Source organism: Leptosomus discolor, chromosome 5, assembly GCF_034619465.1.
Source record: "Leptosomus discolor isolate bLepDis1 chromosome 5, bLepDis1.hap2, whole genome shotgun sequence".
Lineage (NCBI taxonomy): Eukaryota > Metazoa > Chordata > Aves > Leptosomiformes > Leptosomidae > Leptosomus > Leptosomus discolor.
In genome coordinates, this window is record NC_141395.1 from 75,592,594 (window position 1) to 75,610,936 (window position 18,343).

Below are 18,343 nucleotides of genomic sequence, written 5' to 3' on the forward strand. Positions count from 1 at the left end.
TCCATAGGAATTACTCAAAAAGCCAGGGGCTTGGTGTATTTCTAAACTCTTAAGACCCAAAGCAGAATTCTTCTCTCAGTTACACCACCACAATCCAGAGTAACCAAATCAGGATTCGGTCAGCTGTCACCTGAACCCTACCAACAAGACAGTGCAATTACGGGCTATTATTATGTGCTCAGTTAGAGTGATTATGTATGGGACTGATTCCAGTTTAACAGCCAAGGCTAGGTTTTGTTTACCTGCTTGTAAAGTTTCTAGCACATTTCTACATGGTATAGAGAAGAACCACTACCAAGCCTTACAGGAAAAGAAACCTATGCAAATTGGAAGTTATATGATTCCTACAGCATTAGGTTGTTCCAAAGTCAACAAATATGTCTGCAGACAAAAAAAAAAAAAAAAAAAAAAAAAGAAAAAAGAAAAAAGAAAAAGAAGGAAAAGTCAATAGTGAAATGGACTTGGAGCCCTTAGCATACTTGTTTATAAAGCCATGGTATCCATATGGCTATTAAATCAAAGGAGGATGACAAAAGCACAAAATTATGATGTGTCAGTTCATCTGCCTGGCAAACAGCTGCATGCTCTGTTCAGACTCCTTGCTGCACTCAGAATTCTGTGACTGAATCAAGACCAAACAGAAACCATCAGGAGCACAAGCTTTTGAATCTATTAGCAAGTTAAGGGATGTATTTGGAGCAACAACAAGAGAACATTTGTTTATTCAAACTGGTGAACACAAGTTCTTGGGAAAAAAAAAAGGAGGAAGAAAAGCAAGTCAGCAAGATCTGAAATTCTGGGAGATAAAAGGAAAGAAATATGCAAGCAATCTCATATTAATTTTATAAAATTCAGTTTGATATATATTTCTAGCCTCTCAGGAGAATGGCTTGAATTTCAAAGGTGTTAGTGATAGTGATAGTTCTGGCTGAGCCACAGTCTGGAATATTAAGCTGCAGAGCTATTATTTGCAGAAATGTATGTATTCAAAGTGGTGGTTAAAAAAACCCAAACAATCCCCAACAAAACCCAAATCTCAAAATATTATTGTACTACAGCACTTAATTATCAATCCCTGACTCCACCTCTGAAACATTTCTCAGAACCTGCTATGCATTTTCCGTTGATTCTGCTGCTCGAGGCCACACACTTCTTTACCTACGTTGGATATTCTGTGTCATTGCTTTCTCTATTAAATAAACTTCTATATTTCTGGAATGTTGTAGTTCTTGTCTCTTTGTCTTTCCTGAGGAATAGTTGGACTTGGACTAGTCCTAATTCTGTGATTTTGAGTGTGAAGTTGCTAGTAATTGGAATACTTTATGAACCACAGTTCATCCATTTTTCCATTTTATTTAGATCCAGCTGGGAAACAGGTTATTTAATTATTTGAAATGGCATGTATTGCTTCCATTAATGAATATGCAGATAATGTCGGAAAGTAAGTCCTACACTCTCTCCATGCTCTTTCATAAAAAGAAAAATAGACTGAGACAGAATTCCAGTTTGAAATCTGCAAATTTTTTTGTGAGATGTTAACAAAGCCTATTCTTTCCTGGGGATAGACTTTCCTAATCTTATTCCCAGTGGTCCTCAGAAAAATCTATCAATCAGAGGTGAAGGGAAATGGCTTCACTGCAGGGGCAAGTAGTGCCTCAACTCATACAAAAAAACTCAAAGACAAGCTTGACAACAGTGAGATTTTCCAGGTAAATTGGGAAGTCTTTGGGGGATCTGTTGACTGAAAGCTGAATACTATTCTGCTGTGCACAGTAAGGATGGCAATCTATCTAATTCGCGTGCAGAAAGACAGTAATCAGCTAAACCATGACATTTCTCTAAAAGCTTTCTGTTGTTCCCCTAAAGCCAAATTTTCTTAGCATATCCTCAGAAACCACCTATCATTTGTATACACCAATTCAACATTTAAATCCCTTTTCATGTCATCCTTGCTATAATTGCTTTCAGATGATGTGTCTAAGATCACACTTCTACAGTGCCTCTAGAGGCAAATATAAAGTATGTTACAGGTGGGCTGTTACTGCAACTCAAGATGCCCTGAAGTAAATAGGCTGCCCCCCAGTTGCTATTTCAGAAGATAAGGTCTCCTGAAGATATGACAAAGAAACCTACAGATAACATGGGATTTTCTGGAATGGCAACTTTGGGGCAACTCAAATGGCGCTAACACCTACATTTGGGAAGCTAAATCAAAACTCAAAGCTCTGTTTCTGTAGGAAAAATTGTATAAAATTCAGTTAAGCATTGTCAAATGGTAGTCTGAGATTGTGGCAATCTCAGACATCTGCATGGGACTAGCAGCGACGGCAAAAGACCTAAAGGAGAGATGTTCCCTTTTGAAATAGCAACAGGAGGGCAGCTGGGATTCCTAGGTGATACTACATATTCCTGTTTAGGCAAAGGTGTATCTTAAATACCTGCTAGATATCCAGTTCCTTTGTAGACACCTGCAAACAGTAACCTAAACACAGATATCTTTCTCTTGATCAGATTTTTATACAATCTCAGTTGAAATCTACATATCTATGAAGCCACTGCCAAAGATGCCAAGTAAAGGGAACTTCATATCCTTCAGGCATCTCCCAGCTCACATTTTCCCCCAATTCAACCTTGCCCCATAGACACATTCCAAGTATTAAATTAGGTAATTAACAGAAGTGGGTTTTATTAATGCATCCTGTCATCTACTGTACCTCAAGTTTTAATTTCCATGGGTCCTTAGAGTAAAGCAATTTCAGCAAATGTAGATAACCTGGCAGTAAAGGTGTCTCTCCTCCTTTTTCTACCTATTTTAAATAAGTTTATGTATGCACGCGCATATATATATTGGTGTCTGTCTTTGCAGATTCACTATTAGCATTTCTGGAGGCAATCCAGATCTTAAGTACATGAGATGAATACAGGCTTTTTTTGGTAGAAAAATAGCCTTTAGCTGGCACACCCAGATAAGGATTACAATGATAGACAGTGCTGGTGCATAGCACCTTTAGCCTTTCTGTGTTGGCCTGAGTGTAATTCAATAGGAACTTGAATCAAGCAATCGCATTTTCAGGCAGATCATGTTCCCCACACACTCCTTCTAACCCATCTCTCAGTGGTTCTTCTGCAGCCATTACTCTAATTATCAATCATCCTCATGGCCAAGATGGATGGGCTTCTCAGTGGCCTATTAGTACTGTTAGCTTGGTCACTAAGAGATGGCAAGAGGCTCTGACCTTTGGGTGACAGCACAGTGTGAAGCAAAGTTATATACAACAACCATGAGAACAATTTTAGAATTACTTTCTACCTTCTTCCCTCCAGAAGCATAAAGCACTTAATACTGTCTTGGTCAGGAGGACTTGTGATTGAGAAGCCACAAAGCAGAACTGGAGAATGTACGGCAAGGAAAAAAAACCCACAAACAAACAAACAAGCATCATGTCTAACCTTCCTCTGTTTTGATTGATGATGAATATCTCTTGTTCTCACCTTAGAAAAGAGGGTCTGTCTTCCTCACAACTCCTGTGTAGGTACTGGGGACTGCTGTTGGGTGCCCTTCTCCAAGCTCAACAAGCCTAACTCCCTCAGTCTCTCCTCACAGTCCTCCAGTTCCTGACCATCTCAATGACCTCCTCTGAACCTGTTCTAGTTTCTTTCTTGTACTGGTGCCTGAAACTGTATGCAGTATTCCAAATGCAATCTAATAAGCTCCAAATAAAGGGGAACAATTACTTCCCTCGATCTGCTGGCAACGATCCTGTTCATATAGCCCAATAAGCTGCTGGTCTTTATTGCTGCCAGAGTGCACTGCTGGCTGATGTTTAACTGCTGTCCAGTAGGATCCACAGGACTTTTTCAGCATACATGCTACCCAGGCAGTCAGCCCTCAGATTGCAAATTTGTTTTGACATCCTCTGGTTTGTATTAGCCCAATTTTTTTTCAACAAATTATTTTATTCTCCAACCCCTAAGTGTGTGAATTCTTGGGAAATGGGCAGAGATGAGAAATTTACCTATTAATAAAATCTCACATATCTATACTTCAGATCAACCTTCAGCTTTTTAACGTGTTCAGAGCACATTGTCTCTTGTAGCCCAGATGCAAGTCTGTCCTTGCCACAAGGACTCCCCTGCATTTAGCATTATACTAGAAAGAAACAATTCTGAAGAACATGCTTTGCATTGTAACTAACCAAGTCTAGGCAGATCTAGAGCAGTATGCTCACTCCTATGGGAGTGGAAGGTGCTTGCGAAGCACAGACTGGTTCTTTCTAATGCTTCTTGGAGAGTAAACCCATGAAGATGAAACTTATAGACAACTGAGGTGGAATTCAGTCAGAGATTCAGCCAAATTAGGTGGCTACAGTACAGATGTTTTCACTGGAAAGATATGTGAACATTTCCATTAGTGACTGAGAATATAAATCCTGCTGCTAATCCTGTAGATTCTATGAAGATTGACATCACAGTAATGAGAATGAAGTTGGGGCATTTATGAAGCGCTTGACTGGCAAGTGGGATTTCTTCAAACAAAATGTATTTTAATACGCCAGATTGAAAGGTCTGTGTTGAGGAACAAGAATCGCGTGCAGTACTTAAAAAATGAGCAGTGAGTCTGCAAAGGAGCAGAGGCAACAGCAATGGACAGTGCGTAGTGAGCTCCCAGTGCAGCTCTTGGATGTATACTCCAGAGCAGTGTTAGCAGCAGCAAGGAAGTGACTTTTACGTCTGCGTGCTGGGTTGGTCAGACTGAGAGTCAGAGTGCAATCCTGAAGCTAGTGCTATTATTTTCTCCAGCCAGAAGCTTGAGTTAGAAATTCTTTCTGCCTCCTAACAAGACAGAAGAGCTATTCCCTAAGTTTGTGTGAGCATGCATAAATACCAAGTTAGAACAAGGCAATGCTTCATCCTAAGACTAAATAAAAGGGTATGAAAATCATCTTCCTTTAGTGGTTTTCTTCTTCATTCTTTCCAACCAGTAGTCTTCAGTGATGTGCGAATTCAACACCACTCACAAGGGATTCTTCCTCCTTGTCAAGCCCTCTGCTGTGGAGGCTTTTCCTAGCACAGTCCATTTTCCTCCTGCATTTGTGCTACATACCTCTCCAAGGTCTCTTTCATTCCTTCTCTGTTCAGCTCCTTTCCAACTGCTTCAAGGGAAAACTGTCTCACTCCTTCCAGCAGTTTCTGCAGCAGACAGAACAGAGACCCAAGCAGCATTCTGGCCTCCTTCCAGTCACTCCCTTTTAAAAAAAATATACTGTGTAGTATTCACTCTACCAAATCATTTGAGAGAAAATTAAATAGACTACTTACAAGTGGTGTTTAGAAGTTCTGTTATGTCCTGGATTCTTTCTAGACAAACAAGATATTGGACTGCAAATTGGTTGGAAGATGATACTGCTTGTCTGTAGATAACGGGTTCCTTCTGGTCTTGGACTGAGTGAGTGCTTGTTCAAGATACACTGTCTACATGGATATAAAGTCAATCAAGTCAAGATAGGGACAAGTCTTCTGCAGTGTGCATTTGCAGGCATAACATTTTCTTTTTAAGTTTCTTTTAAATTCTGTACATTTCACTCCCTGTTTACTGAAATATGAACATTAATATTTTTGTTCTTGTTTGTCTGGCACCTGTACTGCAACAATCAGTGTTCTACTTAGGGAAATTATTCAGCAGGTATTAATGCTTCTTCATACAACTCCATATCCATTTTCTGTAGAGGTTTTTTCAATTGCAAATTGAAAACCAGTATGAAAGTGTCAATGCTGCAATCACAGTTAAGTCTACTAAGTTCATAAAAGGAGAAACAGAAAAAAAGAAAGAATTAAATTACAATAATACAAATACGAATTCATGAAGTGCTGAATGTAAAATTGGGTAGGGTGTTGTGTAGCTGTGCGGGGAAATCAAAATAACATAGTATTAAGGCAGTTTGCCTCTGTCACATAAATGGCACAAGGAGATAGAAAGAGAAATGAGAAAAGCATAAGTTGTAGCTCTTCCAACATGAATAAACTTCTTTCAGAGCTCACTGAAGCCACTGTGGATCTTTGAACTGCTTCCACAAGAGACGACTTCTTCAAGCATAACATGCTTCCACTTCAGCATAATATGAGCAATAAACAATATTAACTAGAACATGTGGTTTAAGACAAAGGACACGTGGCTTAAGACAAAGAACACCCATAGAGCAGGGATCCAGTAGATAATATTGCACACCAAGTGAAGAGAAGAAGATTTTCTTTGCTGTCAAGATGCCAAATTTGAATGCCACTAGCTGTGATTTATTGTCTTAAATTTTCTCTCAACTGAAAGGTGCTAACTACTACACCTTATTAAGAGTAGAAGTAATACTGCTACTCTTTGTCCTCTGACCTTATTTCTTCGGGAAAAAAGTATTTCTGGTATGCTTTCTCAGAAAACAAAGGTGGTGTTTGAATCACTCAGCCCTAAAGATGGTGTCTTCCATCTCTATATCTAGGATTTGCTGAACTGCTCTTTTGTTTCCAAGAGGTCATTCTGCTTTATAATCATCTTTTCAGAGAGATATGTCATTGGTCATAAAAAACCCAAAAAGTTTGAGATAAGTTCTTTATACAAACTTAAAGTAGACACACTGTACTCTAGGTAGCACAAGGAGTAAGCTAATCCATGCTAAACAAAGAGTTACGTATATGCTATTTTTCTTAGCATTTTCACTGAGAATTGGTTAGAAGGTAGTTCAAGATAATTCTTTTCTCCCTGTTTCCACTCCACAATTCGTTTCTGGTTCTTGACTCTTCTCTGAAATGGCCAGAAGCATTCTTTTTGTAGGTTACTAGCCTCCCTGCCCAGCCTCAATTCATGTCCTGTGATTCATTTATATAATACAGATTTAACTACCTTGACTAGATCAATGCTAGCACTTTAATTCAAGATATACTTGTATCTGAAAGGATGCATACCGATAGGTAATACAATATCTATTAGTTATAAACCTTCTATTAGGTGTGAAAATATCTCTGACTATTTGGTGGTTTATTTCAGGCTCAATATGGAGGTTACAGAGCTAAAAGAAAAGGACACAAATCCATTAAAAAAACCCACCACGCCCTCTCTCCCTAACCACCACCCCCCCCCCCAACATATTGAAACAATGAATGATTCTTGACTACCACTGAATCTAAATTTTTTCCTTAGGCTTCCCAACTCAGTGAACTTGGTCAGTATCTACCTGTACAATAATAAAAGCCATAGTGACATAAGTCTAGTGGTCTTAGTTCTTAGTGAAGTGTTGATCTGATAGATAATTAATATCACGTGGAAAATGTACGTAAAATACTTATGCTTTAAAATCAGCCTTAGACAGCAGTTCTTTGTTTCTAATGAGTAATAGAATTTCCTGAATATGTAAAACCTATGGATTTTGCAGACTTTTACAGATTTAGTGTTGTTTTTTTTCCTTTCTCTCCACCCCCCCGCCCCGCCCCTCCCCAGAACAGAACTTCCATTAAGAATCAAAACACAGCTTCCAGCTACTCATTAACCTGTTTCATTTCCTTAGTGAAAGTCAGACAAAAGAAAAAAAAAAGAATTAGCACTAGTCAAAGAGAAAAATCCTGTTAATTCATCTAAATGTTTCTAATTTTAAAGCCTAGCTTGACCATTTAAATGCTAGCAGACTGGAGTCAATTTGTTTGTATAAAAGGCACCTTTGGCTTTTGTGACTAAAAATGAAGGATGAAACAATTACTCTCCTAGACTACAAAACACTTATTTATAAACAAAACCTAAAGTATAATACATTAGCACTAACCACTAAGTAATTAATTGCTACCAGCACAAAGTGTTGGGAGAGGTCTACATTGAGACACATTAATATCAAATATTTCAGCTTTTTTCCAAATTTTAGAATTATTGCGTGACCTGCTAATAATAATAATAATAGCTTTAATATCTACTCAAAGCACTTACAACTCTCTGTTACATAGAGTTATAATTCTGTGGGCAGATGCATCTTTCTCTATCCCAACAGGCCTGTTTATCTCTAGAGCTTGAGATACTATTGCTTTATCTGTCAACTGGTTCCTTAACACAAGTGGCAGACACCTGCACTTCAGAGATAAAGCCTCTGGGACCAGCTGCCTGTTGTGAACTGTGGCAAAAGCTATATCAGAGTCTCTCTGAATATCAAATGTAGTAAAGGAACTTCCACTGAAGAAGGAAGATGCTACTTACCAGCAAAGTGTAGATCATGTTGTCTTCTGTATTTTACGTAAGTTGAAGTAACTTAGTATAGCTAGAAGTTAGTGAAATGCGTTTGGTGTTGGTGATGGAGAACTTCATTACAATAGGGCTCCACAGGTCTGTAATATGTACATCTAATGGAGGGGTGATTATATAGCAAGTTACAGAGAGTATTCCCTACTCTTCTCTAGCATGCCTGTGTGACAAGTTTCTTCAGTCACAGTTCCCTGCCCCTGCCTTCCCTCCTCCTTGGCTCCTGTCAGGTCACAAACCTTAGGAACATCTAGTTGGATGTTTTGGAATTGCAGCTTGCTCCCTTTTCTAACTGAGGTGGCATTTGGCGCTTACTACCCTGTTCAGGTACCTAGGCCATTACCTACAACCTTCTTTATGAAAGGCAAAAAAAAAAAAAAGCCCATCCTCTTTGACGGCACAGTCTTCAATGTAGGAGAAATGAAATACAGGAATTTCCTGGTTGTCATGTTCCTTTGAGTGTTAATAACCCCATTGGCAATAGACTGTTCCAGAAGGCAGCATAACCCTAGTCTGGGAATGCCCAAGTGCTAAGACGTAATCTCTGGGATGTAGATAAAAGCAGGTAAGTATGCAGGCAAAAGGACGTTGCTGTGTGGAGCCTAGAACCGACGGAGAAATGTCTGAATAAGTACCGTGGTAAAAGGGGGAAGCCCTGAAGACTACTACAATTTGGTTAATCAGACCAAATTGACAGAAGAGGAGGAAGATCAGAGCAGCAACAACTTTGTTGGCACATCCATATACATCTCCTAACAGTTGGGGTTTTCTTTCACTAAGTACCAGCAATGTGTTTGCAGTTTACCTGTCATGCCATAGAAAAGCTAATTCTGAGGTATGCTGAGGAAAGCAAATTAAGGTGTTCATTGTCACTGTCTGCCTGTCTCGAGAAGCGATTGGCTATGACCAATATGGTATGTTGGGAACATCAAAGGAACATCTTGCACTATGCTGAACAGAATTTTGGTTTTCTTTATTAATAAAAACAAGAAGTGACTTTGCCGAACTCTGCTCTGCTTTTTTATTAATTATTATTATTTACTGTTTGGCACAATACATAACAAGAGAGAAAACCACTTACTTTGCTTAAATGAGTTCAGAATTGTATTATCTTGTGTGGTAAGAAAGAAAGCAGCACATTGAAAGTATGTAATTAACTTGTACCGTGAATGATGCGGGGGAAAACAAAGGCTGGTGTAGAGCTAATATGGTGGATGCAAAATAATATGTTCTCATGCACAGCATTCTGGAGGTGTACATTATTCCCACCATTTATTGCATTCCCTGAGTCATGGCGTTATTTGGAAAATAATTTGAACCAAAACAAAAACAGAGCCTAAATCATATGCTTTTCTGCAGGAAAGAAATCTCAGTAGAAAGGCAAATAGTATTACCCCCACCCCCCCTTCTTTGTCTAGCAATGCAAAGAACATTATATGTCAAGGAGAACAGCATAGCAAATAGCCCATTTGCAGCTTAACTGCTTGACAGTCCCAGGAGCAACTTTGGAGCCATCAACACAACTGCGCTGGCTGCATCCCATTGGTTTGCTTTAGTCCAGTCATTTTGTATTAGCAATGTCACTCACTGTATTGCAGCAGGACAGACAAAGCATTATGTTTTGTGTCATGAGGAGCTGAAAGAAAACGTTCCCTGAAAACAGTGCTGATTTTGTCTTTTCTTTAAGTATCTCAAACCAAAATATCCTCCCCATATATAGCAATTTTTCTTTCGAGGATTCCCACGGCAATTGTCAACACTATCTGTGAAGGAATCACTTCACTCATCCATTTAATGAAGCCACCTCTGGGGTGGAGAGGGGACAGCAACAGCACGGGACTGGAGAGGCAACTCTGGGACAAGGACACCAGGGCAGCTCTCTGCAAAGCACTTCTTCCAGAAAACTTCAAAATAGCCTAGGATAGATAGGGCTTTTTCTTTTTCTAACCCTTATCCAAGAAGACTAACTCACTTTCTACAGCATCTTGGAATGGGAAGAGCCAATCAGTTACATATACAGCCAAAATATTTTAAACTTTAAGCTTATAACATCTAGGCCTCATCATAATGTCTTTTGAATAATTAAAAATAACAGTAAAAAAACCCAAACACATTCAGGTGGGAGACTTTGTGGGGAATATTTTTAAACCCTAAGCATTTAAATGTTGATACTTAAAATAAAATTAAGCTTAGTTGACTAAATATATTAGTACCATTGGAGATATCCTGGGGTATCAAAGACATCTGCATGTGACTTGCAAATATGACACTTTAAAATATCTTAAAAAGCACTGAATATCCATGTTTAAGTTACTGAATTGAGCCCTACATATACCACCAGAGATCCAGAAGGAAATCATCCTTATCTGAATTTCAGATAATGTGTTTAGTTGTCTAAGTGCAGTTTTCATTGTGTAACTTTAGACATGACAGATTTAGTCATTTCATCTTGTCAGAGAAAGTGGAGCCATGGAGAAATTTAACTGGGCATTGCATCTATCAGGCAATCCATCACAAAATGACAATGTAGTTCTTTTTACAGAAGCTCATTCCTCTCTTATATGTACATATGCCCTCTTAAGCTCATTGCAGAATAGCTCAAACTGTTTTTGTTAGCACCACCACATCTTAAATGTCATCTTAGTTGCCTTTATCAATAACAGGAAGTAAGGAGCCCGCTATTTAGAGATTCGTATAGGAGTTAGTGTTAATTCTGGTTTACCCTCTGTTTTGTTAATTGACCTTTGAGGAAACCTAAACAATCAACTCAGATGTAGAAACCTGCATTGCAGAGATCTTCATTCGGTCAGATGAGTACTGTCTTCTGCATGAAGATGAGTAGGGGGGCAAAGGCAAGTCTCAACTGATATTTTCTTGAACAGAAAACAACTTCCTTCTGTGTGTACACATCACATTACACAGAGGATATTTATTTATTTATGTATGTAATGGGTGGGAACACTTTCCACCATTCAAAAATAAAGTGGAACCAGCAAACATTTTATAGAATAGAATAGACTATTTCAGTTGGAAAGGACCTACCACGATCATCTAGTCCAACTCCCTGACCAACTCAGGGCTGACCAAGCTAAGGCATGTTCTTAAAGCATTGTCCAAATGCCTCTTAAACACTGGCAGGCTTGGGACATGACCACTTCTCTAGGAAGCCTATTCCAGTGTTTGACCACCCTCTTGGTAAAGAAATAGTTCCTATTGTCCAGTCTAAACCTCCCCTGGTGCAGCTTTGAACCATTCCCACGTGTCCTGCCACTGGATACCAGGGAGAAGAGATCAGCACCTCCCTCTCCACTTCTTCTCCTCAGGAAGCTGCAGAGAGCAATAAGATCACCCCTCACCCTCCTTTTCTCCAAACTAGACAAGGCCAAAGTCCTTAGCTGCTCCTCATAGGACATTCTTTCCAGCCCTTTCACCAGCTTTGTTGCCATCCTCTGGACACGTTCAATGATGTTCATGTCCTTAAATTGTGGGGCCCAGAACTGCACACAGTGTTCAAGGTGAGGCCACACCAACCATGAATACAGCAGAATAATCATGTCTTTTGACTGGGTTGTAATCTTGTGTTTCAGTACATCTTCATTAATGGTATGGATGATGGGGTAGGTAGAGTGTACCCTCAGCAAGTTTGCAGATGATACCAAATTGGGAGGAGTGGCTGATACATGCTGCCATCCAGAGGAACCTCGACACGCTCAAGAAATGGTCCAACAGGAACCTTGTATGTTTCAACAAGAAGTGCAAAGTCTTGCTTCTGGGGAAGAGCAGCTGCATGCATCACTATATCCTGGGGTCCAACCAGCTGGGAGGCAGCTTGGCAGAGAAGGACCTAAGCGTCATGGTGGACACGAAGTTGAACATGAGTCAGCAATGTGCCCTTGCTGCAAAGATGATGAATGGTATCCAGGGCTGCATTAGGAGTGTTGTCCAGCAGGTTGTCGGGGGTGGTCCTCCCCTTTTATTCAGCACTCATAAGGAGTATTGTGTCCACTTCTGGGCTCCTTAGTACAGGAGAGATATGGACATAGTGGAGAGAGTCCAGCAAAGGACCGCCAAGTGATGATTCAGGGACTGGAGCACCTGACACATGAGGAAAGGCTGAGAGAGCTGGGACTGTTAAGCCTGGAGAAGAGAAAGCTCGGGGGGAGCCTTGTAAATGTGCATAAATACCTGGAAAGAGGGTGCAAAGAGGTCAGAGCCAGACTCTTTTCAGTAGTACCCAGTGACAGGACCAGAGGAAAAGGGTGCAAACTGAAACACAGGAGGTTCCCTCTGAACATCAGGAAACACTTTTTTTTTTTACGGTAAGGGTGACTGAGCACTGGCACAGGTTGCTCAGAGAGGTTGTGGAGTTTTCCTTGGAAATACTCAAAAGTCATCCAGAAACAGTCATGGGCATCTGGCTCTAGGTGGCCCTGCTTGAGCAGGGTGGTTGGACCTGGTGACCTCCAAACGTTCCTTTCAACCTCAACCATTCCGAGGTTCTGTGATTCTGTGAAAATTAACTTTACAGATCAAGGAAGACTTTAAGCCTGATAAACTCCTTCCCTCCTCACACCCCTTACCCTCATATGCCCATTTCCTCCTCGTATTAGATGAAGTGTGTGCTTTCGTGTGAACAGTGACTACATGTAGTGTTACTGATTTTGTAATGTTTCTATTAAAACCAGAATTGTTCTGAGAACATTAAAAAGCAGTCAGAAAATATTCTTCAGACACTGACAGCAATCTCCAGAATGTATGTGATCCAAAAGACCCACACCAAAAAAGAAAGTGAAAATCTACAACAAGCCTATCTAGTTCCTGAAATACTCCCTGGAGCTATCAATGTACCAAGTATAAACTACAGTGAGAACTGGAGCCATTCAAAATGAGAAGCAGCTAATTTATTAGGATACGAGGCCTATAAATGAGGAAAACAGAGGAATAATTCCCCTTATCTCCTTTCTTTTCTCTGTTATAAAAATGACAATCAGGTTGCAACTGCCTCATCTACTGTGAAGACACTGGAGGTGGAGCAGAGATAACCCTACACTGGTTTCTGAGACCAGAGGTTCTTTGTATAACACTGCTGTTACCATGCTATTATAAATAAAATCCAAACCCCAAAAGGGAAAGGGTGCATCCTTCCTGTCATGTTAGATTTGTGCCATGGTAGACACTACTTTGATAAATACAGGCAGTTCAGTGTTAGATTTCAACAAACATTACAAATTTCACACTGAACTCTTATCAAAACACCACCTCAGGAGAAAACAAAACCAAACAAAATCAAACTAAAAACCCAAACCAGAACTACACAAAATAATTTTTCCCCAAAATAAACAGGAGATTTCCACCTCAGATGTTGCTTATATTTTTCATTTGCAATAGAAAGTAGAGGAAAACAGAAGGAGAGAAATTCTGAAAAGGCCAATGGTAGTCATCCTTATTAACAGTATGTGCCCATTTTCAGAGTGCAAAAGCTGGGTGTTTGGGACCGTTTTCCCAGTCTTTCCCTCTGAAATAGCCGAGGTCTGATAGGTTTTGCAGGCAACAGCCGACGGTTAGTCAGCAGCAGGGTCATGTTAAAAGAGGTCTCTCCTTTGTTCCAGAAGTCACAGAAACAATACCTGTTCCTTCCCCCTCCTCTGCCCGGGCCGCCTTTGGCCCTTTCGGAACCCTCTTTTCCCCCGGCGCCCCCAGCTTGGCTGAGGGGCTCAGCTGTGCCCTGCGGTGGGGCCGCTGGAGCCGGCTGGGACCGGCTGGGTCCGGCCCGGGGCAGCCCCGGCCGCCCCTCACAGAGGCCGCCCTGCAGTCCCTGCTGACACCCGGGCACGGACACCCGATCTAGTTTTGAAAACATGCTGAAAACCAGCACCCCTTGCTTCAAACAGGTCTAACAACTGTGTACCCCTTCCACTGGCTGCCTCTTTCTCTGTGATTATACATAAGTCATTTGCTTTTGCCTTCAAAGCTCTTCAGAGTGTGTCTACACCTATATGACATCATTTGTCTGGTATTGTAAGGACTTCTGCAGTTCATACCGTACAGTCTCCTTTATTTTCCACCTAGCTTTCCAAAGAAGCAATCCAGTGTTTTCCCCCATACTCTACCTGAGGCTGTGGATCTCAGCAAAGTTAATCAATTTAGTTTATTGTGGGGCTATTTGAAGTGAAAGAGGCACTGTGCTCAGACAGCCCATTTGTTATGAGCGCGTACGGAGGGCAGCACAAACCTTTAATGCGTGGCAGAAAATACAGGAAAATGCATCCAGATTTCTCTTGCTTGTTATGGCCTTAACCACTTCCTTGGGGAAAACACAAAAGGCTGTACTTAGGATTTAAAGGTCAGGCCTGAAACTGTGTACATAGACATGTAGTCTCTTGCCTTCCTTGGCACCACTTAGCAAATACTTAGCCCTTACAACCTAGGAATTTTTAAGCACCAGCTTTTCACAAAAGGATGAACTGTCTTCAGACTGTAGATTTTGATTGCAGTAAGAAGCTGAGTAAAATTAAAGTTTGAAGAGCCTCTCTCTCTTTCTTTCTCATAAAAATGTATATTATCTATATAAAGATCAGCGATCCAAACAGTTCATTTTCCTCCCCTCTTCATTAATAAATAATTGGAACGAGACAGTCTCAAAACCTCAAACACAAAGAAACTTACTGTTTGTCAACCCCTATACATTAGAACAGTTTTTAATCTTTGGACAAATACTCCTCTTGCATTTGTAGAAGCAAGCATGGAGTGTGAGCTTGAGAAAAAAAAAAAAAAGAGCCTTCACTTTAAAGATTGGTTTGGGCTGCTTGCTAATGCTGCTTTGCATTTACTCCATTACCAGCAGGGCTCAAATTGGGTCACAGACTGCATGTCACTGCAGTGCACCGCTGGCACTGTGTGTCTGGCTGCTTTGTCTTCTTCTCTGTCTAGTCACACCTTTCCCTTTCCTTTCAGTAGCTGGGTAATGAAGCAAAAAAGCTGCACAGATGAGCAGGGTGGCAAAACATGCCCTCCTCAATTAGGATTGGGTTGTTACCCACAGTTTCCTCCAAGCCTTATAATGAATATTTACCCAGACCAGCAGTCTGGCATCTTGTTTCGACAAAGCACTGAATACCTAATAACAGATCCTGAGTTAGAAGATGAGCTGACCTTGGCTTCTTCTGTAACCAGTGGAGGACTGATTCCTCCGGGTTTTCTTTCCTTTGACTGTAAATGGATCCTGGAGTGACTAGACTCTACAGTTATGTTCTTCAGTTAAGCAAAAAATAATAAAAGGTAGATTAGAAGCAACCTCTGGAGTTCTCTAGACCAACTCCTCCATCAAAGCAAGGCTAACTCCAAAGTTAAATCAGGTTGTAGACAATCTTGTCCAGCCTGGTTCCAAAAAGCTGCAAAGATGAAGACACCACAGCCTCTCAGGGCAACTCTTTCCCATACTTCATCACTCTCCTGGGGAAAAATGTTTTCCTCAATTCCAATCAGAATTTCCTTTCTTGATATTTGTGACCACTGCCTCTAATCATCCCTAGTACCTCTAAGAAGAGCTTGGATCTATCTTCTTTAAAAGCTTCTTTTATGTAATGATAGGACCCCTTAAGAGTCACCTTTATCCTTCTTTTCTCTAGGCTGAATAATTCAATTTCCTTCAGCCTGTCTTTATATGCTGTAGGCGCCTGATCATCTTAGTTGCCTTCCACTGGACTGTCACTACCTTGTTCACAAAAGTAATGACAATTAGTAGCATGAGATCACTCTAAAGGTATATCAGCACTATTCAGCAATTCCCATATATGCAGGCAAGTTCAATGTTACACAGGGAAACTAGGATTTGCCACTGTACAGTTTCTTCCATTTCTATCCTACGACTCAGTACTGATCAAATTCTGTGAAAATCACTGCTTTTCAGTACTACTTTAAGTCAGTCTTGCCAAGACCATCTAGTTTATCCTCCAGCAAAATGATGCTATAAAATATCCAAAATGATTCTGGCTAAAAACAAAATAAAATCCAACTGAAAACCAGAGAACCCACTTTAAGAAGATCTTCAAAATGCAAGAGAGCTAGACAACTCTAAACACTGCCTTTTGCATAAATCCCTTATGTATATCTAATCTATTCTTTTACCATAGGTATACCTGTACAACCAAACAGTGAGTATTAAGAATGAAAAGGATAAATGATCAGGAAAAATCTCCACGTTTGCACAAGAATTTTCTAATTGCCTCTAAAGAGATGCAGAGGAAGCCCCCCCACAACACATGATGCAATATAGGTCTAGTATGACCTAGCTAGCTTTTCCATCCAGGGTCTAGTCTTGAAAATTGTGGTTATCCAATCCTGTTCCACTGCATTTAATAAACTTAAATGCATGAGAATGAGTTGATATAGGAATACAGGTTGTGATACTCACGCTTCAGTTAAGATTGGGACTAATTCCTTGGTAAAATCAAACAATGTTATTTTGTAATAGAAATAGAATCATTCACGAAGAAAAGTGCATTGCAAAAAAGGAAGGCTACCAGAATATCCAGTTCTACATATTTTGATTTCTCATATTACTGAAGGAGGTTGTCTCATATATGTATATACATAGATAAAAAAGATTTTATATTTATAAAATATAAAATAGAGGTACATTTGCAACATTAAAATACTTCGGAAGGAAAGTAATATCAAAGATTTTCATTTATTTGTATGATTCATGAGTAGTGATTCTCAGCATTTTTTTATTATTTACACATAGGAGAATAGTTTTACATATGATTTTGAGCTATACATATGCAGACATGCACTGATGTAGACATGCACACACATAAAGACAGACTCCACCGAAGAACAGAATAAATTGCATTATCGTTCCCTCTCTTTTGGATTTCAGTGTCAACAAATAGAAACTCAATTATTAGTATGCGGACAAATTTCCCTAAATTGCCCCTTCAGACATTTCTGTGACAATGCTGACAGTGTAATTAGTGAGTAGAAGAGAACACCCTGCTGAACAGTATTTTCCCGGTTATAGTATGAAACAAAGAAAAAAGCTAGAAGTAAAAAAAATAGCGCTTTTTTGTATATCTCTTTTGGTGATGTGCCTTTTATGCAAATAGCTCATAGTTTTCTACAGTAATGGTACCATTAAATGCCTTGAGATTATTTGTAAGAGAAAAGTGTTACCTTGAGATTAAGACATAAAGCACTAAGTGCATTTTTAGGAACAGAGAAGATTTCTCTGTAAAGAAGTTAATGTTCCAAAGAAAGCTTTGTTTATTCGAAAGGTTTTATGGTTGTGCTGTTTTCTTCACTTAGCACCTTAATTCTCATGAACCATACGGCTGTCCAGATGTTTAAAATAAAAAGCCCATTTGGGTATTATCAGAGATTACCGAGAAAAGATATACAGACATGATGTTTAGCTATGCAACATAAATTCTCAGAGTGTGTAGTACCCAACAAACACCATATCCTAGATCTGATGAAACTGAACCCATAAATCATAAAAACTAGATAAAGGTCTCATAATACAATTTACCTCTAGCCAGATGCCATCTGAAAAGAATCTGCTAGTGAGGGTGATAACCCTTTTTTATTTTTCCCTTCTTCTCACCAAGATATTGCTGGGAAATGTGTTTACCAGGGGTGAATATGTTTCTGCCCAACCCAGATGCACTTTTCAGATGTTCTTGTTGCTTGTAATGCCTTGAGAATAGGGTTGCCTAACATCTAAAATACATACATTCTCCTTATTGCCTGAATCTTTCATCTCCTCTCCTCCGGGGTTGCCTAATATGCTCACCAAGCTATTATTGTTTTGCTTCAAATAGCTTGGCCCACTTGCCGAGTTTCATTTGCTGTCACACAGTCACAAATTACAGCATTTACTTCACGCTACCTCCATTCCAAAGTATCAGTTTGCGCTTGCTGAACTGGAGAACATGATGATGGATCAAGGCGCATTTGTGCTAATCCATCGCAAGTTGATTCTCCAAAGAATGCAGCACAGTAGTCGTCTGTGGCATTTCCTTTCCATTTTAATTTGCTTATGCTGTTTTCTAGTAATTGTTTGCTATCCCAGGCTTT